The following is a 27,968-nucleotide window of genomic DNA, read 5'->3' as shown; positions in this document are numbered from 1 at the left end:
TGTGAAAGGATTACCTTCTAATATTATTAATACAGTGGAGAGTAACCGTGAATCCGTGAGAGGCTTCGAACTCTCCACGTCCGACCCGCCGCTTTGGGATTCTGGGAAAATCTTCATTCAGCTCGGCGGCAGTTTGTCATGAACGTTGGTGAGGAAACAAACTTCAACCATCGCCACGGCCCTGCAGCCTGATTTATTCCCAGCGGAGGTTCTGTAAAGGCACAAACTCACACATTTTTTGTTATTTTCAGCCAGAAAATGAAGTCAGAGGTGACTGCGGTGGTTTACAGCAGCTCTGTTACCGTCCTCTGCACAGATGGAGGTAATCGAATTAAATAATTTATCAGCCCGGGTCAACAAAATAGTGTCTCTGGAACCACATCAAACAGGTAGACAAACAGACAGAAAGAGGGAAAACAGACCAAACAAACAATGAATGAAAAAGATAGAATTTTACTCCTAAAACACACACAAGTACAGAAAGAAAGGTTTTAAAGCAGCTATAAACTGTGTATATTTACCTGTAAAGTATAAAATACATCAGACAGGTGTGCATATTTTACAGAACACTGCTCAATGCTGTTTTCTGGCAGCAAAAAAAAAACAAATGAAGGAACTATTAAAATTTATAAGCCCAACAACTGTGTAAAGAAAAATTACAGTGAATGAGAGAATATTTTAGTTATCATGAAGAAACCCCAACAACACAGATGTTAAAGCCTCAAAAGTTGAAGAAAAGACTGTATTTTAGTAGAAATATGGACCCATCCATATACTGTATATACAGGAACTTTATGGAGACACAATACCAGCTTAATTTGGAAACTGTGCTTTTTTTTTTCATTTAATTAATTCCTTGTATATAACTTTGTAAAGTCCTCACCAAACTATATAAAGTTCCTGGAGCTGACATAATTAAAAGGTCAGTCGGTGTCCTTTCAGATCAACATTTTGCACTTTTTCTCCATTTTTAAGGTTGAATAATAGAAAAATTGTCCTCTGCTGACTGCATTTAATTATTTAGATGTGCTGGAGACTATTCTGTCTGGTTCCTCACCACATTTCACGGCTCTGACAGTTTTATTTCTGGAGATATTGAACCTTTAAAATGGCTTCACAGATATTTCATTGAGAGTATGCAAAGATTCAGAGGTCTGACAGGATATTAATTCTCAAAATTCAGCCAAAATATTTGACAGAACTTAGTTTTAGATTAGAAATAACAGATAAATCATCATTGCCAAGTATTTTCCTAAATAGTTTAGTTGGGTTTCCTTGAATAATTTTGTAAAATCCTCACCAAACTATATAAAGTTCCTGCAGTTGACATAATTAAAAGGTCAATCGAACTATCCTGTCTGGTTCCTCACCACATTTCAGTTTTATTTCTGGAGATACTGAACCTTTAAAATGGCTTCACAGGTAAGATGTTTCTTTGAGAGTGAAAATGCAAAGATTCAGAGGTCTGAAAACATTTTACCGAACTTAGTTTGGGTCCTAAAGAGCATTTAGGTGAACTCTGAACAGAATCTGAACATCTAAAATGACAGTTTTTGCCTTTTGTCTCTTGCTTTTATTCCATATTCTACAGTTTATTTCGAGCCAAAGTGAATCGTACAGCTTCTGTCTGAGCCACTTTAACCGGCCGGCCTCCTCCCACTGCTGAACTCGATGAAAACTTAAGTAAGTCCAACGCTGTAATCCATCTCCTTCCATCTCACGGAGCTCTGGAGGGAGGTCTATTCATCTCACTCTCAGTCACTCACTTCTCTCCCTCCATGAAATTCCTCTCGCCTCCGTCTTCAGAGCTGCTTTTTTTCATCTTGACCTCTCAGCCGGTTAATCTCGGGTCATTAGACGGCCATTTGTCAACGCCTGGACGTGGAGGAGTGGAAGCTCATCTGCTCCGTCCACTCCAGACTTCCCTCTTCCCGTCGCCTCTCGGCCCCGAGGCTCGGCTCTGGCTTCTTCTCATCTTCCCCCAAAGTGCTGATGGGCTGGAAACTACAAGAGAAGCCTGAGGGGAGGCTGAGAGGCAGGACGGAGGGATGAAGAGGAGGAAGGAGAAGAGATGAAGAGCTGGGTCAGATAAATGTCCGTCTGCTCGGCTGGTTTCTGGGTTTACTGATGCACATATCAAAAGAATCTCTGAGTCATTTCTACAAAATACAGCTGTTTATTGTGTGTTTTTAGATCCTAAAAAAAATCCCCTGAACAGACTGACAGCAGCAGGGAGTTATTCTGTCAGGATCAGGAGGGTCTTTTGACCCTCAGAGACCAACAAATGCACAAAACGTCCAAATTAACATCTTTTATTCTCATTAGAATTATTGTGGAGGTGTTTGTTGCAGCGAAGTGGAGCTCAGATCAAATAAAATGGCATGATTTGATCTTTCTGACAATCTTAGCTGCTCGTCTGTTCAGCGAAATGTCAAACTTAATTCTAGTTATAATCTGCATACAGCCCCATTGAACTCATCACTGCATAGATTTTAATATTTACACTTTTAGAAAAGAATATATCTGCAAATAAAAAGAGTGAAAACCAGTGGAATAGTGTAACATTCAAACACTGTAAAAACTGCGAAAATGACAGCAAATATCTGAAAAATAATGATATTTTTAGATGATTTAAATACAGGAAAAATCTTTGGTTCATCAGCAGGATTTTTGTACGCCGTCCAGTAGGAGAAAGGATGATTCCTTTCAAAAGTTTAGACTACATTTTGGTTTATAAATTGATTTTTTGAAACTTAATTTCTTCTATACTTTCATTTCAGAGTACAATGACACATTAACATGCATAGTTTCCAAAAAGAAACAGGAAAAATTGGGGTGTTCTAAAACTTTTGACCGGTTGTGTATTTAATGTGTGGTTCGTCTTAATAATGACCAAGATAATAGCTTTGAGGTAGTGAGCAGATTTTAGGGGTTTAAAACAACAGACTGTAATTTCTTAGAAAACAAGCTTTGCCCTGTAGTTTTTAGTGACTATAAGTCAAACAGGAGGGACTATTTTTAGCTGCACATTAATACACATTAACTGAGTGGAAATGACGCTCAGCAGCGACTCCATGCTAATGAAGGAACATGTGCAGCTCCGTGGCCCATTAGCTGTGTGTTCTGGATAGATGGAAGCTATTAGCCGGAAGGTCCGCCAACACTTGGAGGTGATTTGTTTCATCCAAGGTACGAAGCCGCAGAACGCTGAGTCAATGTGGACGCTAATGCTAGCTCATTGTACATGCTGGGTTTCAAACGGCTCCGATGTTCTTCCTGCAAACTTTCCACAACAGAAAGTCAAGTTAGGAGGTTTTAAACTTGCATGCTTGCTATCAAACAGTTCTAAACAACCAGGAGTTATTTCCTCCCATTTCAGACATTAATGGTTCCTTTTACTGCATTTCTGTCCTCTTCCTCCTTATTACACTGCAAAAACTCTAAATCTTACCAAATCTGTTTGTCTTATTTTTAGTCAAAATGTCTCATCCCACTTGATTTAAGATAAATTCACTTAACAAGAGACATTTCAGCAGATGGAGGGACTTGTTTTAAGACAATGCATCTTAAATATCTTGTTAAGTCAAACAATCTGGAAATGATCTTGTTTTGAGTTGAATTTTACACGAAAACTCAAAATAAGTTTAACCCTGGTGTCGTCCTGTGGGTCAAAACTGACCCGTTTTAAAGTTTGAAAATGTGGAAAAAAATACATATTTTCACGGTAAAACTTCTGATGTCCACATTTTCAACATTTTTGGGAAATCTTTGAACATTTTTGGTGGAAAAAAGAAATGTTAAAAATGTTTCTTAAGAACATTCACAAAAAAATTTAACCAAAATTATTTTTATGTGAATGTTCTTAAAGAAAATATTAAACGTTTTACTGATATATATGGAATCACTTTAGATATTTTTAGGATTTTTTTGGAAGATTTTTACTCATTTTTTGAAAATATTTACAAGAATTTTCTTGCCAAATTTGGGGGATTTTTTTAAAAATAAAACTTTCAATGTAAACTTTTAAGGAATTATTGGAATTTTCTTCTTGAAGGTTTTGCAAAATTTTGGAAATTTGTGGAATTTTTTTGCTGAATTTTTGGATTTTTTTTTTTTTTTTAAGACAAGGAAACAATATTTTTTGGTGCCTGTAAATGAAGACAGCAGCATTGACTCCACCTCCACAATCTCCTTTTCTCTAAACCTTACTTGCATGTGTCTACCTGCTCCACTTCTTCTTCTTCTTCTCTTTGTATTTTCTTTATGTCCACCCGAGTAATAAATTCTGGAGCAGCCGGCTAATAAATTATTCAATTAGAGGATTTGGGCTGAGGAAAAGAGACGAGGGGAGAAGAGAGGCAGGTAATGATGAGTGCAGTTAGAGGGAATAAAAAATGGAGGGAGGAATAAATAAATGAGTAAGAAAGAAGAAACTGACATGGAAGAAAAGTAGGAGAATAAATTCAGGTAAAAAATGAAAATGGAGAGCAGCAGCTGAGCGTGAAAACGAGATTCCAGATGCTGTGGCTTACTGCTAATCTATTCAAGCTTTCTGGTCAAAGTCAAGTTTATATTTAAGGCACACTTATAGGCAACAGGAGCTGAACCAACAACTGCACAGTTAAAATAATAAAACACAATGACTAAAAGACCAAAATAAAACAAAATTATTAAGATAATAGGAGAAATAAAAGAATAATAGATGGAGTCAGGGTGTTAAACAACAAAAATAAATCGTTCTTCAGCAGCGATTTTAAAGTCCAAGAAGTTCTTACATGATAAGATAAACTCCAGAGCTACTGAAATTTTTTTAACTTAGATCTAAAAAAACACAAAACACCAACTTACTGGTCGACCTCAGTGCTTTACCTGTGATGTAAGGTCTAAATAATGTGGCGCTAACCCATTTAGTTTCATATTTATTACTTGCAGTCATTATGTTTTTTCAGTAATTCCTCATTTTAACCACAACATGGTCCTTTAACCTCTCTAGATGTTAATTAAACCTCCAAAACTTCACATCAATCTGAGCCACTTTCCTTGTTTCCCACTGACAGATTTATTCATTATTTTATCTTCAGCACACACATAAAACTGACAGCGAGGGATGGTGAGGCGGATATTTGCTGAACATGACACCAACTGTTGTGGATTAGAATCACATACTCCACTCATCTTTGTCCTGCAAACAGGCTTGACTCTGTTTATCCTATTTATATCCAGCGCTAAGCTAAGATAATCTAGTTTAAGCCACGTTTAAGCGGTGTCATGTTGTATCAGTGTGGAACAGGCAGGTACAGTAGTGAGGGAGTCGGCGGTGCTTCTTCATTGTTTCTCAGCCCTCTAACCAGCCCCGTAGGCAGCTCTCATAATGGGATTCTGCAGCTGTTCCTTCCTTTTCAATTTTTCATACAGTGCTAACAAAACCGGTCTGAGCTGCTTTTTGTACACATTTCTAGAAATTATCATGAGATCAGACTGCGCTGCCTGGGATCTCTCCAGCTGCGTCTGGTTTCTGAAAGTCATACAGGAGTTTCTGCATTGTGTGCTGCACTCGGCTTCTTAGAGGGTGGCAGAAAACCCGTCATCACACTCTGAAGTGTTGCATCCGTGATGGAGAAGCAAAACAGACAGAGGTGGTGGAGAAAAAAAGAAGAAAACAGAGTTTAAAACAGAGTCTGAAGGAGAGATTGCACGGGGGGATTGGTTCAGATCATCTCTGAGAGGTCACACCTCCATCTCTTTTTTCATCAGTCTGGATGGAGAGACGTCAGTGAACAAGTGTGACAACTATCACGCCGCCTCTCCATGTTTCAGTGGTTCAACTGTCAGCTACTGAACCTCTAAAATGTCTGAACCGCAAACAAAACTCACCAAATGTTCTGCTGTCGGCTGCAAGAGTGAACACAACAGTCTTCATGCACTCAAATTTTGTGTCATACGTCACTTTGGACAAATTTTTTGACTAATTTTGGATAGATTTTGAGCCACATTGAAGATATTTTTTATACATTTTGGACACATTTATAGTAATTTTGAAAACATTTCAATTTATTTTGGATGAGTTTCAAGTAATTTTGGACAATATTTCAGGTAATTTTAGACAAGATTATTTGCACGAAGACTGGGTGTTCAGTTCCTCAGGAGCTGGCAGTACATGAAGACTCTTGTGTTCACTCTTTCAGCCGACAGCAGAACATTTGGTGAGCTTTGTTCGTGGTTCACACATTTTAGAGTTTTCAAATCACTTTGGACAAATTTTGAGTTACTTTGAGCACATTTTCGTAAAATTTACATTGAGCATATTTTCAATTATTTTGGACACGTTTTGATTCATTTTGGACAATTTTTCAGGTCATCGTCGCCAAGTTTGAGTGCATGAAGTCTGTTGTGTTCACTCTTGCAGCCAACAGTAGAACATTTGGTGAGTTTTGCTCATGGTTGAAATATTTTCAAGCCAACTTGGACAAATTGTAAGTAATTTTGATATTTTTTAAATAAGTTTTGAGTAATATTGGACAAATTGTCATTTCTGAACACACCTGGATGAGTTCTGGACAATTTCAAGTCATTTTGGACAATTTTTCAGGTCATTTTCACCAAGTTTTAGTGCATGAAGACTCTTGTGTTCACTCTTGCAGCCAACAGCAGAACATCTGGTGAGCTTTGTTCATGGTTCAATCATTTTAGAATTTTCAAGTCACTTTGGACAAATTTTTAGTCACTTTGAGCACATTTTCAGGAAATGTGGACACGTTTGGAATCATTTTGGATTCCAGGTTATGTTCAGCATAAATTTGATTATTTTGAATGAGTTTTGAGCCATTTACTACAAATTTTCAGTCATTTTTAACACACTTTGATTAGTTTTAAGTCATTTTGGACAATTTTTCAGGTGATCATGGACAGGTTTGAACGCTCAAAGACTGTTGTTTTCACACTTGCAGCAAACAGCAGAATATTTGGTGAGTTTTTCTGGTGGGTCAGACATTTTAGAGGATCCACGGGCAAAACTACACAGCGAAGCCGAGCACAGAAAACCTATCATTACACTCTGAAGTGTTACATCAATGATAGAGAAGGAAAAGAGACAGAGGTGGTGGAGAAAAAAAGAAGAAAAAGTGTAGAAAAAATGAATTGGGACAGTTTAAAACAGAGTCTGAAGGAGAAATTGCACGGGGGGATTGGTTCAGATCATCTCTGAGAGGTCACACCTCCATCTCTTTTTTTCATCAGTCTGGATGGAGAGACGTCAGTAAACAAGTGTGACAACTATCACGCCGCCTCTCCATGTTTCAATGGGCTGTCCGGAGTGACTCATCCGTCAGTTGCTGCTGTGATTGCGACTTCACCTGCTTCTGCCTGTGTGTGGGTGTGTTGCTGCTGGAAAAGAGGTTGTCATTTCGCCAACAAATAAAAACGCACACCGGCTGATGTATTGAGCTGTTACGAGTCCTTGGTTTGACATGACGTCCGGCCTCAATTTTCACCCTCTAGCTTCGGCGTCCGTCTATCGGCGAGTGTTTGTTGGAGCTCAGGTGACGAAGCAGTGCGAGTCCATCATATTTGTGTGTCTGTTTGTGATGGCGGAGGTGGAATGAGGGCAGTGAGGACGAGGAGGAGGAAGGATGAGGAGCTGACAGCGGCTTGATGGAGGAAAAACACATCTGAAGGTGTGAGGCGACAAAGGTTTTCTGAAGCTCAAAAAGTCATTTTGAAGTAGCTTGGCCGTGCAGATAACCCATGTCCTCCCCGCGGCCGTTTTCCTGCAGCCATTCTGCATCCCAGCATGGAATCAGAGTATTTAGTCTCAGTGTATAGAATGGAGATGGAATCTGTTTCTATAAAGGTCCCATATGGTGAAATCCATCTTTACTGTGTTGGAGGTGTGAAGGAAAAGCTGTGAGGATGTGAAGATGTTTCCTGCTGCCACTTCTCTAGCCAATGTTCTAACTAGATAACAGAAAGAATCTAATTCAATTTCTAATAAAACAGAAAGAACCCATAGGCATCCAGCTCTGTGTAGCCCCGCCCACTGTGCCCAAGTGAACCAATCAGAATGAGCAGCTGCCTCTCAGTCCACCAGGTTTACTTACTTTGTACATCTGCTTCCACTGAACTCTAAAATGTCTGAACCACGAATAAAACTCACCAAACGTTCTGTTGGCTGCAAGAGTGAACACAACAGTCTTCATGCACTAAAAGTTAAACAAAACGACTAGAAATTAGTCCAAAATTATTTAAAATATGTTCAAAATTTGCCCACAATAACTCAAAACCTGTCCAAAAATAATTGCAACTTGTCTAAAATGACTCAAAATTAGTCTAAAATGACAAAAACCAGTCCAAAATAGGTTGAACATTAACCTAAAATGACTTGAAAACTGGCTGTTGAGTCTTCAATGCCAAATGCCAAATCCCAAATGACTTAAAATTAGGTTCAAAATGTGTCCAAAGATTGTTCAGATTAACTTGTAAACTAAAATATCTGAGCCATGAACAAAACTCACCAAATGTTCTGCTGTAAGAGTGAACACAAGAGTCTTCATGCACTAAAAGTTAAAGAAAATGACTTGAAATTTGTCCAAAAAGACTCAATACTAGTCCAAAATTATTTAGAATGTGTCCTAAATGACTCAATATTAGTCCAGAATGACAAACACTGGTGTGCAGCTCTCTAGCAGTTATTTTCTTTGGTCACGTGAAGAAAACTCAAACAAATAGTTCCTCAGCTGCTACTTAGAGGCCGTTTTCACGACTACTGGAGTAAACAGAAGTCTGTATTATTTATAACAAACATTTTTCCTCTGGAACACAAACACACTTCTAGACAACAAGTTTTCTATACAACACAAACACACACTGTGAGCTACAACACACTGATGTGTGGTTCATTAGAGTGTGTCAGATGTCTGTCAGGAAGCAGCTGAAGGAGCCACACCTGCAGGCCGACAGAGCCTGATTGGACAAGAGGCCGTGAGTGTGTGACATCACAGATCACCTAGGAGATAAGGAGACCCAACACACACTCGCTAACAAAGCTGAAGCACACGCGCACGCGCACACGCACACACACACACACACACACACACACAGCTGCTTCTGCTAAACCGTAAAATGTCTGAACCACCAACAAAACTCACCAAATGTTCTGTGCTTTTGTATCATTTTTGTGCATTTTTGGTATTTTAGCATCCTTTTGTGTCATTTTTGTGTATTTTTGTGTCATTTTTGTGTCACTTCACGTCATTTTTGTGTCTTTTGTGTCATTTTTGTTATTTTAGCATCCTTTTGTGTCATTTTTGGCTCTTTTTGTGTCACTTCGTGTCATTTTTGGTTTATTTTAGCATCTTGTGTCATTTTTGTGTTTTTTGGGTCATTTTTGACACACACACATACACACACATCTTTCTCATTACCGCAGATAGACGGACAGATAGACGGACGGAGGGATGGAACACCGGAGGAGGGAGGAGGTGGAGGGCAGGTGGGATCTGCAGATGATGGAGAGATGATGCCAGATTGTGTGGAGAGCTGCATTAGGCGGAGCAGGGAGGCTGCATGCGTCGCTCTGCTGCTGGAAATTGGTGTCGGCAGGACCCCAAATGGCTGTTTTCCTGCCTGACAGAAGATAAGAGGGAGAGAAAATATATAAACAAGATAGCAGAAATCACAGGAGAGGAAGAGGAGGAGGAGGAGGTTTAACTGATCGTATGACACAAACACAACACGAAAAATATGATGAAAATAGGGATGAAATCAGCATAATTTAATCAATTAGAAATATATTTGGTAATTATGCAGAAAACAAGTCAGAAAATTGTGAAATAAGAGCCATAGGTGGTAAAAATGACTCATTTAATGTGCATTATAGTAATTAAAAATGTCAAATGAAGGATTATGATACATATAATACTGATAAAGTCATATTTGGTGCCTCAGGTGTCGACATTACATTCAAATCCTGTTTAACTGATCATATGAAAGGTGATATGTCCCCAGAAAGTTCCTGCAAGTGCAGATATATGTATAGATCCATAATTCTACTAAAATACAGTCGTTGGTGGACATCTCTCCAACTTTTGAGGCTCTAACATCAGTAGAATTTGAAAAGTTTCAAGAACACTAAGGAAAAGTTCCAGTTTTGGCTATTTTTAACTGGAAATTTGTCCAGAATGACTCAAACTGTGTCAGAAATTACTGGAAACCTGTGCAAAATGAATAAGAATTTGTTGAAAGAAGGATAGAGACTGTCCAAATTAACTTAAAACCTGTCCAGAACGACTCAAAACACTCCAAAAATGACAATGATGAACAATTATTGGCAATGAAAATGGTGAGAAGTCCAAAGTTTTCAACCACAGGTCCCCTGAAACTTCCTTTTATATATATATATATATATATATATATATATATATATATATATATATATATATATATATATATATATATATATATATATATATATACACACACACATATATGGATGGATCCATATTTCTACAGTCTTTGGTCAACATTTCACCAACTTTTGAGCCTCTAACATCAATACTATTAGATAAGTTTCAAGAACAGAAAGTTCTAGTTTTGACTATTTTTGGCTGGAAACTTGTCCAGAATTACTTGAAAATTGTGCAAAATGAATAAGAATTAATTGAAAGAAGGATAAAGACTTTCCAAATTAACTTAAAACCTGTCCAGAATGACTCAAAACAGTCCAAAATGACAATGATGAACACATACTGGCAATGACAATGGAAAAAAATTCAACATCAGTAATATATCAAACGGCTATCACAAGGTCTGCTGTAACCTCCATATAACATCCACACTAAACCACACATTTTACATGAAAGTGCAGATTTATGTGAATCTCAGTGCAGAATTTATGCACAAAAAGAACTGAGGCTTGAATTTGTCTCAGTAAATTCACCAGTTTCAGAGATAAACTCCAGAAATAAGCAGAGTTTCCAGTGCAACAGGCTGCTTTAGTGACTTTTTTAACTCTGCAGACAGAAATCAGGCCTTTGACAGCAGATGGAGGTTTCATTCTGTCTTAAACAGCTTCCTTTTGAATGAAGTATCTACTCCATTCATTCCATTGTTGGGATGGAAATCAGCTTGGTGCCGCTGCTTTTGGAGGCTGAAGTCAAGGTGAGCGCCACAATGAACAGCTCCGAACTACACCGTAAATCAACAACTAACTCAGAGTCACCGCGAAGGCTGTCAAAAGGCCTTTTTCTAATTTAGCTCAGTGGAAAGAGGTGGCGGGAGCTTTTAACTGGCAGGAATTAAAAGGATATTTTACTCACCGGCTCTTTTGAGAGAAATATTAGAGGAAAAAAGAGAGTTTCAAGAGTAATTTAAAAGGCTTTGGTGTCATTTCAAAGCCAGAAACGGCGCAAAGCTCGTATTAAACATAATGTAAGAGTGTGAGTCTGCAGAGAAACAGGCCAGAGAAAGACTTTTAGAGGAATAAACCCCCCTACAAACAGACAGATAGAGTCTAACTAGAGAAAACAAACAGCAGCTCAGGGTTTTGTTTGTCGGCTCTGCTCAGTGTCAACTGTAATTGACTTCTCTCACTGAAAAGAGGCACAAAAATAGACGAATGCAGGAAACAAAGACAGAAAAGAAAACCCAATTTCTTGGAGAGAAAAAAAAAGGAGGGGAAGGTTGATGGTCTCAAATCCTGCTCAGATCTCAACTGGGCAGCAGACAGATCGATACGAACTCACACACTCAGGGATGGTTTAGGGTGTAAAATACTGAAATAATAGAAATATGAAGGTTAACGTCCAACAATAGCATCAAAGCTTCCTAAATGTGATGTAAATGTGTCATTCCAGAACTGGAGGACATTTGGGCTTCAAAATGTTTGAAAAATAAACCTTCTCTTTTCCAGTTTTCTGCTCCATATTGATCAATAGTAGATAATAAACTATCAAAGGCTTGATTGGTTCAGCTTGCACATCAATGGTAGCATTTTTATTCCATGTTTTCTGTGTTGTTTGCTAACCCTACTCTAATCACGGTAACAGGGTTGCTAATCCATGCTAATGTGATCTTTTTCTCAGCAGTAGAAGCTAGATATTTAGCTGCTGTTACTGCTGACCAAGAGGACAAACTGACTGATGGAAAACAGTCCAAAGAATTAGTCTGATCCTGATAAAATGATGTAGAGTGAGACATTCAATCAAGGCTGACAATGAGATGAATATATGAAAAATATATTTCTGCTCATCATAAAATAGTTCCATCTATGACTCAACAGCTGTGAGTTTTTGATCCATTTGACCCCAGTCTACTCTGCTTTTCCTTATTTTCTGTCACATATAATGCTACCAAATCCGATGTTTATATTAAACATCTCCAAGGTTTCAAATAATTACATAAATGTATGTAAAATCATCCCTGTTAGTCAAAACATTCAGACTCAGCATGTCCACAGAGTGTAAGCAGAACAGCTCACAAACACTTCCTGGCAGGCTTTCGGATATTAGCCAATCAGAAGAGAGTGGGCTTTTAGGGAGGGGGGCTTTAAAGAGACAGGAACTGAAATAACCTATTTCAGGCAGAGGATGAACCATAAAATGGATATAAAAGATTGAAGTTGAAAAAAATGCAGCTAACTCAACAGCGCGTTAAAGGTGCATTCTATCTAACAGCCAGTAGGGGGTAACTCCTCTGCAAAAAGTCCAGTCATACAAATGATAAACTTCTTACTTGATTTTTTTACCTCAGTGAACATTTTCCTAATGAATTCATGCTCTCAATTGCTAGTTTTAGGACTTTTTAAATACAGTAAGATGTTATTTTCATAAATTACGATCCTATTTAGAGAAAAATAGATGATAAAACAGGGTGAGTTTTAGGGTGACCTTGTGATTGACAGCTTGCTACAGTATCAATATCAATGTGTCAGTCACTATGTCTTTACATACACAACAAATGTAAAAAGTGCAGTATGTGTAAAAGAGGAATTAAAAAAGCTTATAAATACTATGCTAAATGCTGTATTTATATAATAACTAAGATGCACCATTTCCCTTGCAGCTGCCCTTAAAAAAAAAAAAAAGTTAAAAACAGAAATAATTGTCAGATTTTCAACTTTCTGAAGGTTGTTGTTAGGGTGGCTTAAAGGTTTGATCAAAATTACCTTATTTGTTAATATCTGAATTTAAAAATTTGCCAAAAATTAACCATTTGATTAAACCGGATTCTGGATAAACAATATGTTTTCTGTGGCACATATTAAACTGAAAAGTCTATTTTAATGTTAAATCAACAGTACGGGTGTGGTTCATGTCAAAATGACCAAAAGACCAAAATAAACAAATTATAAACTCTTTAAAACAGTTGATGTCATGTTGGCTATGTCCATTTTTAATGTACTAGTACAGTCTATGGGATTAACTAAGGCCAGTATAATATATATAAGGATTTTTTTCAGGGTTATCCTACAATATAAAATGTGCCACTGGAAATATACAAGATATTTCCCCTTTAAAGGTTCCAAAATGAGTGTTATGTGTGCATTAGATCGTATATTTGTATGTACTGGAGCAGGCTTCCTGGCTGATATTGACGTGACAGTTTAGATGTGAATTCATGAACTGCCGGCTGCACAAACAGCCTCCTGGAGAATTGTATTGAAAACCTCAGACAGCTGCAGAATAAGGTTTGGCAGGATAAATATGGCTGCATATATATATATATATATATATATATATATATATATATGTGTGTGTGTGTGTGTGTGTGTGTGTGTGTGTGTGTGTGTGTGTGTGTGTGAGGTAATCAAAACCTGCACCGGGTCTCTGCTGTCTCATGTTATTTCCAATCCGCGAGCAGCCGTGTGTAAATTATATAAGTATATGAAGGCAGCGTGTGAGGACGGCTGGAGACAGCGATGATTCACGACTACATCATCTCTCATTAACGCTTCAAGTGAGCGCTAATTGTTGCCTCATTCTCTTTGAAAGTAAAGTCAGCATTTTATCTTGCATCACTTTGGAGGCCAGTGGTGTCGGCGTGCAGCACTCCATCAAACGGGGCCCGTAGTACTCATTAAGTCCACCGAGTATTAGCAGAAGCACAGCGAGGCCCGAGCCGAGCAGAGTGAATAAGAGCTGCAGGTTTTTGATCAAAGTCTGACAATACTATACTACAGGGAGATTAGATCGGTGGGGGAGGCGGGAGGGTCGGGGAGGGGAAAGTACAGGGGATAAACCAAATCGATGTGAGAGTCGGAGGAGGAGGGGAAAAGAAAGACATGGTTAAGAGAAAGACGGAGGATTTTGATCATGAGGAACAATACCCAGCTGTGGAGGCTGGTGTGCTGTTGCATCAGGTTTGCTTCATAAAGGAGCGACTGAAAGACACGAGCTCAATGCAAAGTATTCCCCCCGTCAAATCCCAGGCTAAAACACACAAAGGTTTTCTGCAAGACAAACCCTGCGATGTAAATTCAGCGAGCTCAGTCTGCTCGCCTTGATTTAGCAGCTTCTTACAGTGGAAATGTGGCAGGTGAGCTTTCATGTCTGCTGCTGCAGTCGAACAAGGAGCCCTTTGTGTTGTAACAATCTGCAAAAAAACCCCGAGAGTCACATCAGACAATGGACATGTGTAGCCTCCAAGATCTGGGTGGGTAGAAAGTGTTGTGGAACTTCAGGGATGTTGAGGCAGACACAGAGACACGCTATAGAAACAGATGACTTAAGTCAGGGGTGTCAAACTCATCTTAGTTCAAGTTCCACATTCAGCCCAATTTGATCTCAAGTGATCTGGACCAGCAGAGCCAGAGCATAATAACCTATAAATAGCCACAATTCCAAATTTTTCCCTTGTTTTAGTGTAAAAAAGTACATTCTGAAAATGTTCACATTTAAGGAATTATTTTTTTACAAAACATTAAGAACAACCGGAAATTTGTTAAGAAAAATAAGTTCAATTTCATCAACATTCAGCCTCAGTTTATCATTTCCACATCACAACTTCCAGATCACAGAGTGTCTATAAAGGAACACAACATTTAGGATAGTATGTGTTTTTCTGGGATACGTGCTTTCTATATATTTTCTTTAGCTCAAGAATGTTAAACAGAATGAAACCATATGTTGAAACGTTTACTTTAGCCATCATTCATCACAGGTTGACCTGTGGGTTAACCTAAAGGGACTAGGGACCTCCTGGCTCCCTCTTTCTCTCTTTCTTCTTCTCACGCAATGTATTCTAATCTATGCCAGATGTTGAAACCTATAAAGATCTAGTCATTGTAACTCTCTTCGTTCATTCACCGCATGATGCTTGAATCACGAGCTCGTCCGTATTAAATGTACTCTTAATTTGATCTACCTGTGTCATCTCTTCATTGATGAACATCCACCTTCAGATCAACATCATTTCAAACACTAAGGAAAAGTTCCAGTTTTGGCTATTTTTAACTGGAAATTTGTCCAGAATGACTCAAACTGTGTCAGAAATTACTGGAAACCTGTGCAAAATGAATAAGAATTTGTTGAAAGAAGGATAGAGACTGTCCAAATTAACTTAAAACCTGTCCAGAACGACTCAAAACACTCCAAAAATGACAATGATGAACAATTATTGGCAATGAAAATGGTGAGAAGTCCAAAGTTTTCAACCACAGGTCCCCTGAAACTTCCTTATATATATATATATATATATATATATATATATATATATATATATATATATATATATATATATATATATATATATATATATATATATATATATATATGGATGGATCCATATTTCTACAGTCTTTGGTCAACATTTCACCAACTTTTGAGCCTCTAACATCAATACTATTTGATAAGTTTCAAGAACAGAAAGTTCTAGTTTTGACTATTTTTGGCTGGAAACTTGTCCAGAATTACTTGAAAATTGTGCAAAATGAATAAGAATTAATTGAAAGAAGGATAAAGACTTTCCAAATTAACTTAAAACCTGTCCAGAATGACTCAAAACAGTCCAAAATGACAATGATGAACACATACTGGCAATGACAATGGAAAAAAATTCAACATCAGTAATATATCAAACGGCTATCACAAGGTCTGCTGTAACCTCCATATAACATCCACACTAAACCACACATTTTACATGAAAGTGCAGATTTATGTGAATCTCAGTGCAGAATTTATGCACAAAAAGAACTGAGGCTTGAATTTGTCTCAGTAAATTCACCAGTTTCAGAGATAAACTCCAGAAATAAGCAGAGTTTCCAGTGCAACAGGCTGCTTTAGTGACTTTTTTAACTCTGCAGACAGAAATCAGGCCTTTGACAGCAGATGGAGGTTTCATTCTGTCTTAAACAGCTTCCTTTTGAATGAAGTATCTACTCCATTCATTCCATTGTTGGGATGGAAATCAGCTTGGTGCCGCTGCTTTTGGAGGCTGAAGTCAAGGTGAGCGCCACAATGAACAGCTCCGAACTACACCGTAAATCAACAACTAACTCAGAGTCACCGCGAAGGCTGTCAAAAGGCCTTTTTCTAATTTAGCTCAGTGGAAAGAGGTGGCGGGAGCTTTTAACTGGCAGGAATTAAAAGGATATTTTACTCACCGGCTCTTTTGAGAGAAATATTAGAGGAAAAAAGAGAGTTTCAAGAGTAATTTAAAAGGCTTTGGTGTCATTTCAAAGCCAGAAACGGCGCAAAGCTCGTATTAAACATAATGTAAGAGTGTGAGTCTGCAGAGAAACAGGCCAGAGAAAGACTTTTAGAGGAATAAACCCCCCTACAAACAGACAGATAGAGTCTAACTAGAGAAAACAAACAGCAGCTCAGGGTTTTGTTTGTCGGCTCTGCTCAGTGTCAACTGTAATTGACTTCTCTCACTGAAAAGAGGCACAAAAATAGACGAATGCAGGAAACAAAGACAGAAAAGAAACCCAATTTCTTGGAGAGAAAAAAAAAGGAGGGGAAGGTTGATGGTCTCAAATCCTGCTCAGATCTCAACTGGGCAGCAGACAGATCGATACGAACTCACACACTCAGGGATGGTTTAGGGTGTAAAATACTGAAATAATAGAAATATGAAGGTTAACGTCCAACAATAGCATCAAAGCTTCCTAAATGTGATGTAAATGTGTCATTCCAGAACTGGAGGACATTTGGGCTTCAAAATGTTTGAAAAATAAACCTTCTCTTTTCCAGTTTTCTGCTCCATATTGATCAATAGTAGATAATAAACTATCAAAGGCTTGATTGGTTCAGCTTGCACATCAATGGTAGCATTTTTATTCCATGTTTTCTGTGTTGTTTGCTAACCCTACTCTAATCACAGTAACAGGGTTGCTAATCCATGCTAATGTGATCTTTTTCTCAGCAGTAGAAGCTAGATATTTAGCTGCTGTTACTGCTGACCAAGAGGACAAATTAACTGATGGAAAACAGTCCAAAGAATTAGTCTGATCCTGATAAAATGATGTAGAGTGAGACATTCAATCAAGGCTGACAATGAGATGAATATATGAAAAATATATTTCTGCTCATCATAAAATAGTTCCATCTATGACTCAACAGCTGTGAGTTTTTGATCCATTTGACCCCAGTCTACTCTGCTTTTCCTTATTTTCTGTCACATATAATGCTACCAAATCCGATGTTTATATTAAACATCTCCAAGGTTTCAAATAATTACATAAATGTATGTAAAATCATCCCTGTTAGTCAAAACATTCAGACTCAGCATGTCTACAGAGTGTAAGCAGAACAGCTCACAAACACTTCCTGGCAGGCTTTCGGATATTAGCCAATCAGAAGAGAGTGGGCTTTTAGGGAGGGGGGCTTTAAAGAGACAGGAACTGAAATAACCTATTTCAGGCAGAGGATGAACCATAAAATGGATATAAAAGATTGAAGTTGAAAAAAATGCAGCTAACTCAACAGCGCGTTAAAGGTGCATTCTATCTAACAGCCAGTAGGGGGTAACTCCTCTGCAAAAAGTCCAGTCATACAAATGATAAACTTCTTACTTGATTTTTTTACCTCAGTGAACATTTTCCTAATGAATTCATGTTCTCAATTGCTAGTTTTAGGACTTTTTAAATACAGTAAGATGTTATTTTCATAAATTACGATCCTATTTAGAGAAAAATAGATGATAAAACAGGGTGAGTTTTAGGGTGACCTTGTGATTGACAGCTTGCTACAGTATCAATATCAATGTGTCAGTCACTATGTCTTTACATACACAACAAATGTAAAAAGTGCAGTATGTGTAAAAGAGGAATTAAAAAAGCTTATAAATACTATGCTCAATGCTGTATTTATATAATAACTAAGATGCACCATTTCCCTTGCAGCTGCCCTTAAAAAAAAAAAAAGTTAAAAACAGAAATAATTGTCAGATTTTCAACTTTCTGAAGGTTGTTGTTAGGGTGGCTTAAAGGTTTGATCAAAATTACCTTATTTGTTAATATCTGAATTTAAAAATTTGCCAAAAATTAACCATTTGATTAAACCGGATTCTGGATAAACAATATGTTTTCTGTGGCACATATTAAACTGAAAAGTCTATTTTAATGTTAAATCAACAGTACGGGTGTGGTTCATGTCAAAATGACCAAAAGACCAAAATAAACAAATTATAAACTCTTTAAAACAGTTGATGTCATGTTGGCTATGTCCATTTTTAATGTACTAGTACAGTCTATGGGATTAACTAAGGCCAGTATAATATATATAAGGATTTTTTTCAGGGTTATCCTACAATATAAAATGTGCCACTGGAAATATACAAGATATTTCTCCTTTAAAGGTTCCAAAATGAGTGTTATGTGTGCATTAGATCGTATATTTGTATGTACTGGAGCAGGCTTCCTGGCTGATATTGACGTGACAGTTTAGATGTGAATTCATGAACTGCCGGCTGCACAAACAGCCTCCTGGAGAATTGTATTGAAAACCTCAGACAGCTGCAGAATAAGGTTTGGCAGGATAAATATGGCTGCATATATATATATATATATATATATATATATATGTGTGTGTGTGTGTGTGTGTGTGTGTGTGTGTGTGTGTGTGAGGTAATCAAAACCTGCACCGGGTCTCTGCTGTCTCATGTTATTTCCAATCCGCGAGCAGCCGTGTGTAAATTATATAAGTATATGAAGGCAGCGTGTGAGGACGGCTGGAGACAGCGATGATTCACGACTACATCATCTCTCATTAACGCTTCAAGTGAGCGCTAATTGTTGCCTCATTCTCTTTGAAAGTAAAGTCAGCATTTTATCTTGCATCACTTTGGAGGCCAGTGGTGTCGGCGTGCAGCACTCCATCAAACGGGGCCCGTAGTACTCATTAAGTCCACCGAGTATTAGCAGAAGCACAGCGAGGCCCGAGCCGAGCAGAGTGAATAAGAGCTGCAGGTTTTTGATCAAAGTCTGACAATACTATACTACAGGGAGATTAGATCGGTGGGGGAGGCGGGAGGGTCGGGGAGGGGAAAGTACAGGGGATAAACCAAATCGATGTGAGAGTCGGAGGAGGAGGAGGAGGGGAAAAGAAAGACATGGTTAAGAGAAAGACGGAGGATTTTGATCATGAGGAACAATACCCAGCTGTGGAGGCTGGTGTGCTGTTGCATCAGGTTTGCTTCATAAAGGAGCGACTGAAAGACACGAGCTCAATGCAAAGTATTCCCCCGTCAAATCCCAGGCTAAAACACACAAAGGTTTTCTGCAAGACAAACCCTGCGATGTAAATTCAGCGAGCTCAGTCTGCTCGCCTTGATTTAGCAGCTTCTTACAGTGGAAATGTGGCAGGTGAGCTTTCATGTCTGCTGCTGCAGTCGAACAAGGAGCCCTTTGTGTTGTAACAATCTGCAAAAAAACCCCGAGAGTCACATCAGACAATGGACATGTGTAGCCTCCAAGATCTGGGTGGGTAGAAAGTGTTGTGGAACTTCAGGGATGTTGAGGCAGACACAGAGACACGCTATAGAAACAGATGACTTAAGTCAGGGGTGTCAAACTCATCTTAGTTCAAGTTCCACATTCAGCCCAATTTGATCTCAAGTGATCTGGACCAGCACAGCCAGAGCATAATAACCTATAAATAGCCACAATTCCAAATTTTTCCCTTGTTTTAGTGTAAAAAAGTACATTCTGAAAATGTTCACATTTAAGGAATTATTTTTTTACAAAACATTAAGAACAACCAGAAATTTGTTAAGAAAAATAAGTTCAATTTCATCAACATTCAGCCTCAGTTTATCATTTCCACATCACAACTTCCAGATCACAGAGTGTCTATAAAGGAACACAACATTTAGTCACAGCTATCTGAATAATATAGGATTTTACTTTTAAAAAAGACAAAAAACAAGACAAAGTATTACAAAAATGACAAACAACAAAAGTGAGAAACAAAACGACAAAAACGTGACACAAACAATAAAAGCCAGACAGAAAAAAGACAAAAAACAACAAAAACAAGATGAAATATTACAAAAATGACACACAGACAACAAAAACAAAGAACAAAATGAGAAAAAATTAGTAACCTCACCCTAACCCTAGCTGGTGTTTTCCTCTGTTAGCTTCAGATTCACCTTCTACAAGTCCACCCTTGTCTGGGCACAGTGAAGATGCACCAGAACACAGATCCACAGAATAAAAAGTAAAGTGCAGCCTCTCAGACAGAAGCAGAAAAAACACCTAGAAACCTTCTCCTGGCTGTTTGTCTACAGATTGTATTAAGTGTTGGGAGCTGAAGTAAACACTGGAGGAGTAAGTACACTCCAGCAGTATTTTTCTTGTCACTTTTGTTCCTCATGACACTCAGTTGTTATCCAAATCGATGCTGTCCCAGATGCCTTTGCCCACCTCTGAAAACAGACATCCATGTGTAATGGCTGCGAGGCAGAAAGAGAAGGAAAAAAAACAGCAGAGGAGGAAAAATTGGCACTTTCCCTCTCTTTCTGTGGTGGGTAGATTGCCCTTCACATTCTAATGAGTTCTGAAGGAGTTGAGCATAAAATGGAGGCAGAGACATTCACAGGCCAGCAGGCTGACTCATAAATAACACACCTGAGAGCCGAGGAGACGGGGGGAGATAGGAACCTTTAAAAGGCCTCAAACATACATCACCGGCCGCTGGAAGAAACACTGAAGGTACGAAGCCACAAATTCAGCAGCACCTGATGGAAACACAAAGAAATGTGGATGGAGGGAGATTAGTGGTCTTCAGGTTCCAGTTTATTCTGCAAGTTTTCTAGTTTGTAGATGTGTTGCTAACACAAAAATTAGATAAAAGGCACAAACATTACACAAAAAGACACAAAAGGAGGCTAAAATAACACAAAAATGTCAAAAAGACACAAAACGATGCTTAAACAACACAAAAAAGACACAGAAAGACACAAAAATGACACAAAGGAGGCTTAAATAACAAAAATGACATAAAAAGGACAAAAGGATACTAAACTTACACAAAAATGACACAAAAGGATGCTAAAATAACACAAAAATGAGTTAGGTGTGAAGTATCACCGCTGGAAGAAAGACTGAGAAGGAACAAAGCCACAAATTCAGCAGCACCTGATGGAAACACAAAGAAATGTGGACGGAGAGAGACTAGTGGTGTTCAGGTTCCAGTTTATTCTGCAAATTTTGTAGTTTAACAGCTAATTTATGCATTTTCTTTTGGGCCACTAGTGGGCGCTCTGAGTCCAGCCAGCAAACATACAAATTTCATTTTGGACAATTTGGACCCGTTTCTGCCACTTTAGACAAGTTGCAATTATTTTTGGACCAATATTGAGTCATTTTGGACAATTTTCAAGTAATTTTGTTCAATGCATGAAGACTCTTGTGTTCACTCTTACAGCAGAACATTTGGTGATTTGGATTGAGAACGTTCTTCTTTTGTTTTCATGCAACATAATTTGACGACATTCTCCAAACTTCCTCTGAATGTTTAAACGTTCCATCATAGTTCACTTTTAGCGACAAAAGAACCTTATTTGAAATAATAAACATCCCTTAAACTCTCTAAAACATTATTAGAACTCATAGGTTTTGTTCGCCGGCATTGAGACACAGAATTTGCTATAAGAAGTTTCAAAAATTTCTTCTAAGTTTCTCTGCGGTTTTGCAACTTCTAGTGACTGATTTCAGGTTCCTCAGAGTGGAGAAGTTTCCTGCCGACCCTGCTGAGAACATTTCACTGCTTCCTCTATTCTCTTTGCACAGAGACGTTTTCCAGATACGAGTCTCTCACTGAGTATTGATGCTCAGGTAGCTTTAATAAGGTGGATCGTTATAAATGCACACACATGCATTTAAATGGAAGAGCCGACGTTCATTCAGAGCAAACAAGGAGCGAATGAAAGAGGCTGTTATCTCCAGAAGTAGTTTGTCTACACAGACGTGTTCTTATGCATGAAGCTGGATGAGCAGAGGATGGAAATAAGCTGAGATATGCCAGGAGTCGGTGAAGCAGAGCAGCAGGAACATGATGCTGCATGCAAACAGAGGCTGTGCACGTTCTTCCTACATACGATGCACATTTAGATGGAGTTCCTGACGCAGTGCAGCAGGCAGCCGTCTGACACCAGGTTCAGGGAGTCGCAGCACAGCTTGTGTTTGGATCGCTGTCACTTAGCTTCCTCCTTAAACAGTCAGTCAGTCTGTTAACACACAAATGAACTGCATCCAATCAATGTTTCATTCTGACAGTCTACATTCACCAGCATGTTTGTGTGTTTGTTTGCAAACGACGCCATTAAATCAGGCTGTCATTGTGTTTCATTTCTATCAGAGACACCTTCAGCTGATCAACTCTCATCGTTTATCAACCTGCTCTAGTTTTCATGTTAATCTGGCTTTCTTAGTGTGAGTCAGCTCAACAAAAACAGTCAGAGATATCAGGTATCATGTCATAAAGAGATACAAAACTACCACAAATAGATACAAAACTACCTCATAAAGATGCAAAACAACTACAAACAGATGTAAAATTACCACAAACAGGCAGAAAACTACCACAAAGAGATGAAAAACAACAACAAAGAAATGCAAAATAACAACTAATAGATCCAAAGTGGCCACACTTGGACTGAATATTGTCATTAAGAGACGCAACACTATCACAAAGAGAAGCAAAACTCCAAAAAAATAACAGAAAACAACTGTAAACAGACACAAAGTAAGCACAGACAGATGCAAAATGACCACAATTAAACACAAAACCACCACAAAATGATGCAAAACTACCACAAAAACATGCAAAACAAATGCAATAGATGGACAATTGTCAGGAAGAGATGCAACAACAACTAATAGACACAAAACTACCACAAAGAGAGGCAGAACAACCATAGACACAAAACAGCCACAAATAGACACAAAGCTACCACAAAAAGATGCAAAACAACCACACAGACACACAATTACTAGAAACAGATACGAAACCACCACAAAGAGAAACAAAACAACCACAAAGACATTCAACAATAACACAAATAGATGCAAAATTGTCATGAAGAGTCACAAAACTACCACAAATAGATGAAAAACAACCACAAAGAAATGCAAAATGAGCATAAAAACATGGAATACAATTCCAAAGAGATGCAAAACCACCATAATTAGATGCAAAACTACCACAAAAAGATGCAAAATAAGCACAAACATATGCAAAACAACAACTAATAGACACAAAACTACCACAAAGAGAGGCAGAACAACCATAAAGAGAAACAAAACAGCCACAAATAGATGCAAAACAGCCACAAGGAAACACAAAACAACCACAAAGCCTTCAAAAGTACCACAATTAGATGCAAAATTGTCATAAAGTGACACAAAATAACCAGAAATAGAAGCAAAATGAGCACTGTCACAGTCTGGCTGTTAACACACAAATGAATCACATCCAATCAGTGTCTCACTCTGACAGTCTACATTCACCAGCATGTTTGTGTGTTTGTTTACAAAAGACGCCGTTAAATCAGGCCGTCGTCGTGTTTCATTTCTATCAGAGACACCTTCAGCTGATCAACTCTCAGCGTTTATCAACCTGCTCTAAGAAACAAGGCGTGACTATTAAATGTAATTCTAATTCAGTTATTTAAATTGAATTCAAGCAGGCCCAGGTTTGTTTGTGTTTCCTGCTGCTCTGTAAATAAACTCTGTGGTCGACTTACAGAATCCCACTTCTTATTTAGCAGCTACACCTTGTTTTATTTCAGCTGCTGGTGTCTCTGAATGATATCTGGAGCGCAACACAAACATGATGATGTTTACAAATCAGAAGACAGATCAACAAAACTACAACCCCAGTCAGAGATATCAGCTATCATGTCATAAAGAAATGCAAAACCACCACAATTAAACACAAAACTACCACAAAGAGATGCAAAATGACCACAATTAGAGGCAAAATTCTCATTAAGAGACTCAAATCCACCACAAAGAGAAACTAAAGTACCACAGACAATCAAAAGTACCACAAATAGATGCAAAATTATCATAAAGGGACACAAAACAACCACAAAAAGATGCAAAACCACGACAAACTGGCACAAAACTACCAAAAATAGATGACCATAATTACATGCAAAATAATCATAAAAAGATTCAAAACCACCACAAATAGGCAGAAAACAAACACATAAAGATGCAAAATTACAACAAAATAACACAAAGCAACTGTAGAGACACAAAGTACAGACATGCAAAATGACCATGATAAGATGAAAAATTGTCATAAAGACATTTTGTTTTATTATTATTATCAGTTTATTTAAAAAGGGAACATGCACAATATTAAACATAATGTTTCCATTTGATGTATTGCACCAGAGTTAGCTTTAAGCTAATTTCCATCTGCAGTCCCTTAGATGCAAAACCACCACAATACGACACAAAACTACCACAAAAAGATGCAAAACAACAACAAAAAGACACAAAACAACTGTAAAGAGACACAAAATGAGCTGAAACAGATGCAAAACAACAACTACTAGACACAAAACTATCACAAAGAGAGGCAGAACAACCTTAAAGAGAAACAAAACAGCCACAAAGAAACACAAAACAAGCACAAAGAGATGCAAACTACCACAATTTGATGCAAAATTGTCATACGGGCATGCAAAACAACCACAAAGACACACAAGATGACTGCAAAATGATGCAAAACAACCACAAAGAGACACAAAATGAGCAGAAACAGATGCACAACGAACGCAATTAGATGCAGAATTGTCAGGAAGAGACACAAAACTACAACAAAAAGACAAAACTCTAAAGAGACACAAAATAAGTAGAAACTGATGCAAAACAACAATTAACAGGCACAAAACTACTACAATTAGATGCAAAATTGTCATAAAGAGACACAAAACAAGCACAAACAGATGCAGAACAACTGTTTTTTTTACAGTTTCTGGCTGGTAATTGTCGTCATTTTGTTGATTTTTATTTGTATTTTCTGTCATTTTGTTGATTTTTATTTGTATTTTCTGTCATTTTGATGATTTTTATTTGTATTTTCTGTCATTTTGTTGATTCTTATTTTATTTTCTGTGTAGAAATCTCTGCATTAATATTTGGGGTTCAGGGATGGAAGCAGGCTGAGCAGACAGACACTGATAACCTGAATGAAGAAGAAGAGAAGGACTTACTGTATGTGGGTCAGCTGACAGGAGGAGGTGAGGAGGGGGAGGTAGAGTGACAGAGGTTCTAATGTCTCCAGCAGAAGGGACGGATGATAGAAGAGGACCGGAGGGGTGAAAGCAGAAAGGTGACAGGAACACTGGGGGGTGACGGGGGAGGATAAAGGGTGAGGAGGGAGACGATGGCAGCAGCAGGGGGTGAAGCTGCAGGACGGAGGAGGAGGAGAGCAGAAGAATAGCAGGAGGTCAGGAGGAAAGGTCGAGGCCAGGAGGAGGAGGAGGAGGATGAAGCTCCAGCTGTGATCTCTGGGGCTTGATTCCCTCCCTGATGTTTGACTCATCATTCCGCCAGTGGTTTGGAGGAGAAACGAGGGTTCAGTCAGTCAGAGGAACCTCCTCCAGCTGACGGAGATCTAAAGGTTCTCCATCAGTCAGTCAGAGGAACCTCCTCCAGCTGACGGAGATCTAAAGGTTCTCCATCAGTCAGTCAGAGGAACCCCCTCCAGCTGGTGGAGCTCTAAAGGTTCTCAATCAGTCAGTCACAGGAACCGCCTCCCTGATGGAGATCTAAAGGTTCTCCACCAGTCAGTCAGTGGAACCTCCTCCCTAATTTTCAAGTTGTTTTTGACAAATCTGGAAGTTTTCTGGCCAGCTTTGGGTCACGTTGGACTAAGACTCAGTAACTCAGTCTAGCCGCATGAAATGTACTCTAGCATTTGAACGTATGCAGCATCTAACTAGCCAGCACCGAGTGGAGATCCTTCATTTTATACAGCAAATTACTCAAGTAGGAACAACATACAACTCAGTAAACACATGAAACAGTTAACAAATGTCAATGGAAAACCATTTAATTCCTATCAAAGTTATCCCGGCTGTTTTTTTAGACAAACTACGGGGCTCGTGTTTCCTGTTTTTAGCTTCACTTCGCTAGCGTTAGCATGCTACGGTAAAACCTTGAAGAACACCCATAACTCACCGGAATATCGATTTCTACGTGGTTCAAAGACGTCTGATGATTCTTGTCTACTTCCGTAACTTCTGCAGTTAACTTCAGTGTCAGAATACCTCTTTTATGGTTTGTTTGCTAAGTAAATCCAGCTCGAGCTCGAGCGTAGCATCTACACAGGACTGGTGAAGGCAGAAAAAGAAAAGATGGCGTATTTCGGTAAGATGACCACCCTGAGCACTTCTTCGCGCACTAAGAAAATTTATCAAATTCAATCTTAGGGACAATAGCGGCCCTCTACTACCACCTTGTGGCCAATTTAAGGTACTGATTCTCCTGAGAGGAAAAGCAAATCAAGGGACTAACTCAGAATACTGTCTAAAAACACATTATTAATAGCCTGAGGTTATCTACCCGGGTTATAGACACATCATGCTGATACAAGGATTGACTTATGGAGCGCAGATCAAGTCAATCTTAATTTAAGCACAATTCAAAGATGATAGATAGATAGATAGATAGATAGATAGATAGATAGATAGATAGATAGATAGATAGATAGATAGATAGATAGATAGATAGATAGATAGATAGATAGATAGATAGATAGATAGATAGATAGATAGATAGATAGATAGATAGATAGATAGATAGATAGATAGATAGATAGATAGAAGCACACAATGCACAGTGCATAGATTTAAGTATTTTCTCCAAAGACATATTCTACTGAGATCTGTTGTACAGAAACAATTGAAAGCAACATCAGCTAATGTGGATCTTCTTTGATAATGTTTTACATTTTTTGTGGTTTTCAATTCAGTTTTCCTTTGATTTGAACTTTTTCTACTGTAATTAGCTCAAAGACATTCTAGTTATGTTCTTTCCTAGTGATTTGTTCATTGGCCATACCTATTTGTTAAAAAAAAAAAACACCTAAATAACTAAATAATTAAGAGTTTAACATGTTTAATCTTTATGTGTCAACAGGTATAAATGACCTAGGCCAGAGTATACCCCAGGGTATACTTTGGGCTAGGTCATTTGATACCCGTAATACTTTGGCCGGAGGTTAATCTGGCCTGTTACACCAGGCTAATTCCTGTTGACTCCGAGGAATATTGCCCCTCTCGTCCTAAGGCTACCTATGCTGCTTGATAGGGTTCATATCAGGGGAGCAAGCAGACCATGGCTCTGCTGACCCCTTCTGATGTGCTCTTGCATCGTCGTCTTGCAGCCTAAAGTTGTTCCCATAGAACCTTCTTGTGTCTGAGAGGCAGGAAGTCCCAGTACACAACATCGCATACGTTTCCATTCAGCACCACCAATGGAGTTTTTCCTCCATAATGACTTCTGGCCCACG

The 27,968-nt window shown here is 38.3% G+C and overlaps 1 long non-coding RNA gene across 1 annotated transcript; it reads right to left on the bottom strand.

Annotated features, from left to right (window-relative positions):
* Nucleotides 1–471: 471 nt before the first annotated feature.
* On the bottom strand, nt 472–26,809 carry LOC111577808 (uncharacterized). Its single transcript, XR_008604401.1, has 4 exons — nt 26,636–26,809; nt 21,065–21,174; nt 9,420–9,621; nt 472–2,028 (listed from the first exon to the last, which is right to left on the bottom strand). It is a non-coding gene; the product is annotated as an uncharacterized LOC111577808 (long non-coding RNA).
* Between the last annotated feature and the right edge of the window lie 1,159 nt (nt 26,810–27,968).

This window comes from Amphiprion ocellaris, chromosome 16, assembly GCF_022539595.1.
Source record: "Amphiprion ocellaris isolate individual 3 ecotype Okinawa chromosome 16, ASM2253959v1, whole genome shotgun sequence".
Lineage (NCBI taxonomy): Eukaryota > Metazoa > Chordata > Actinopteri > Pomacentridae > Amphiprion > Amphiprion ocellaris.
Note: the sequence above shows the minus strand (reverse complement) of the source record. Positions and strands in the feature narration are given on the sequence as shown.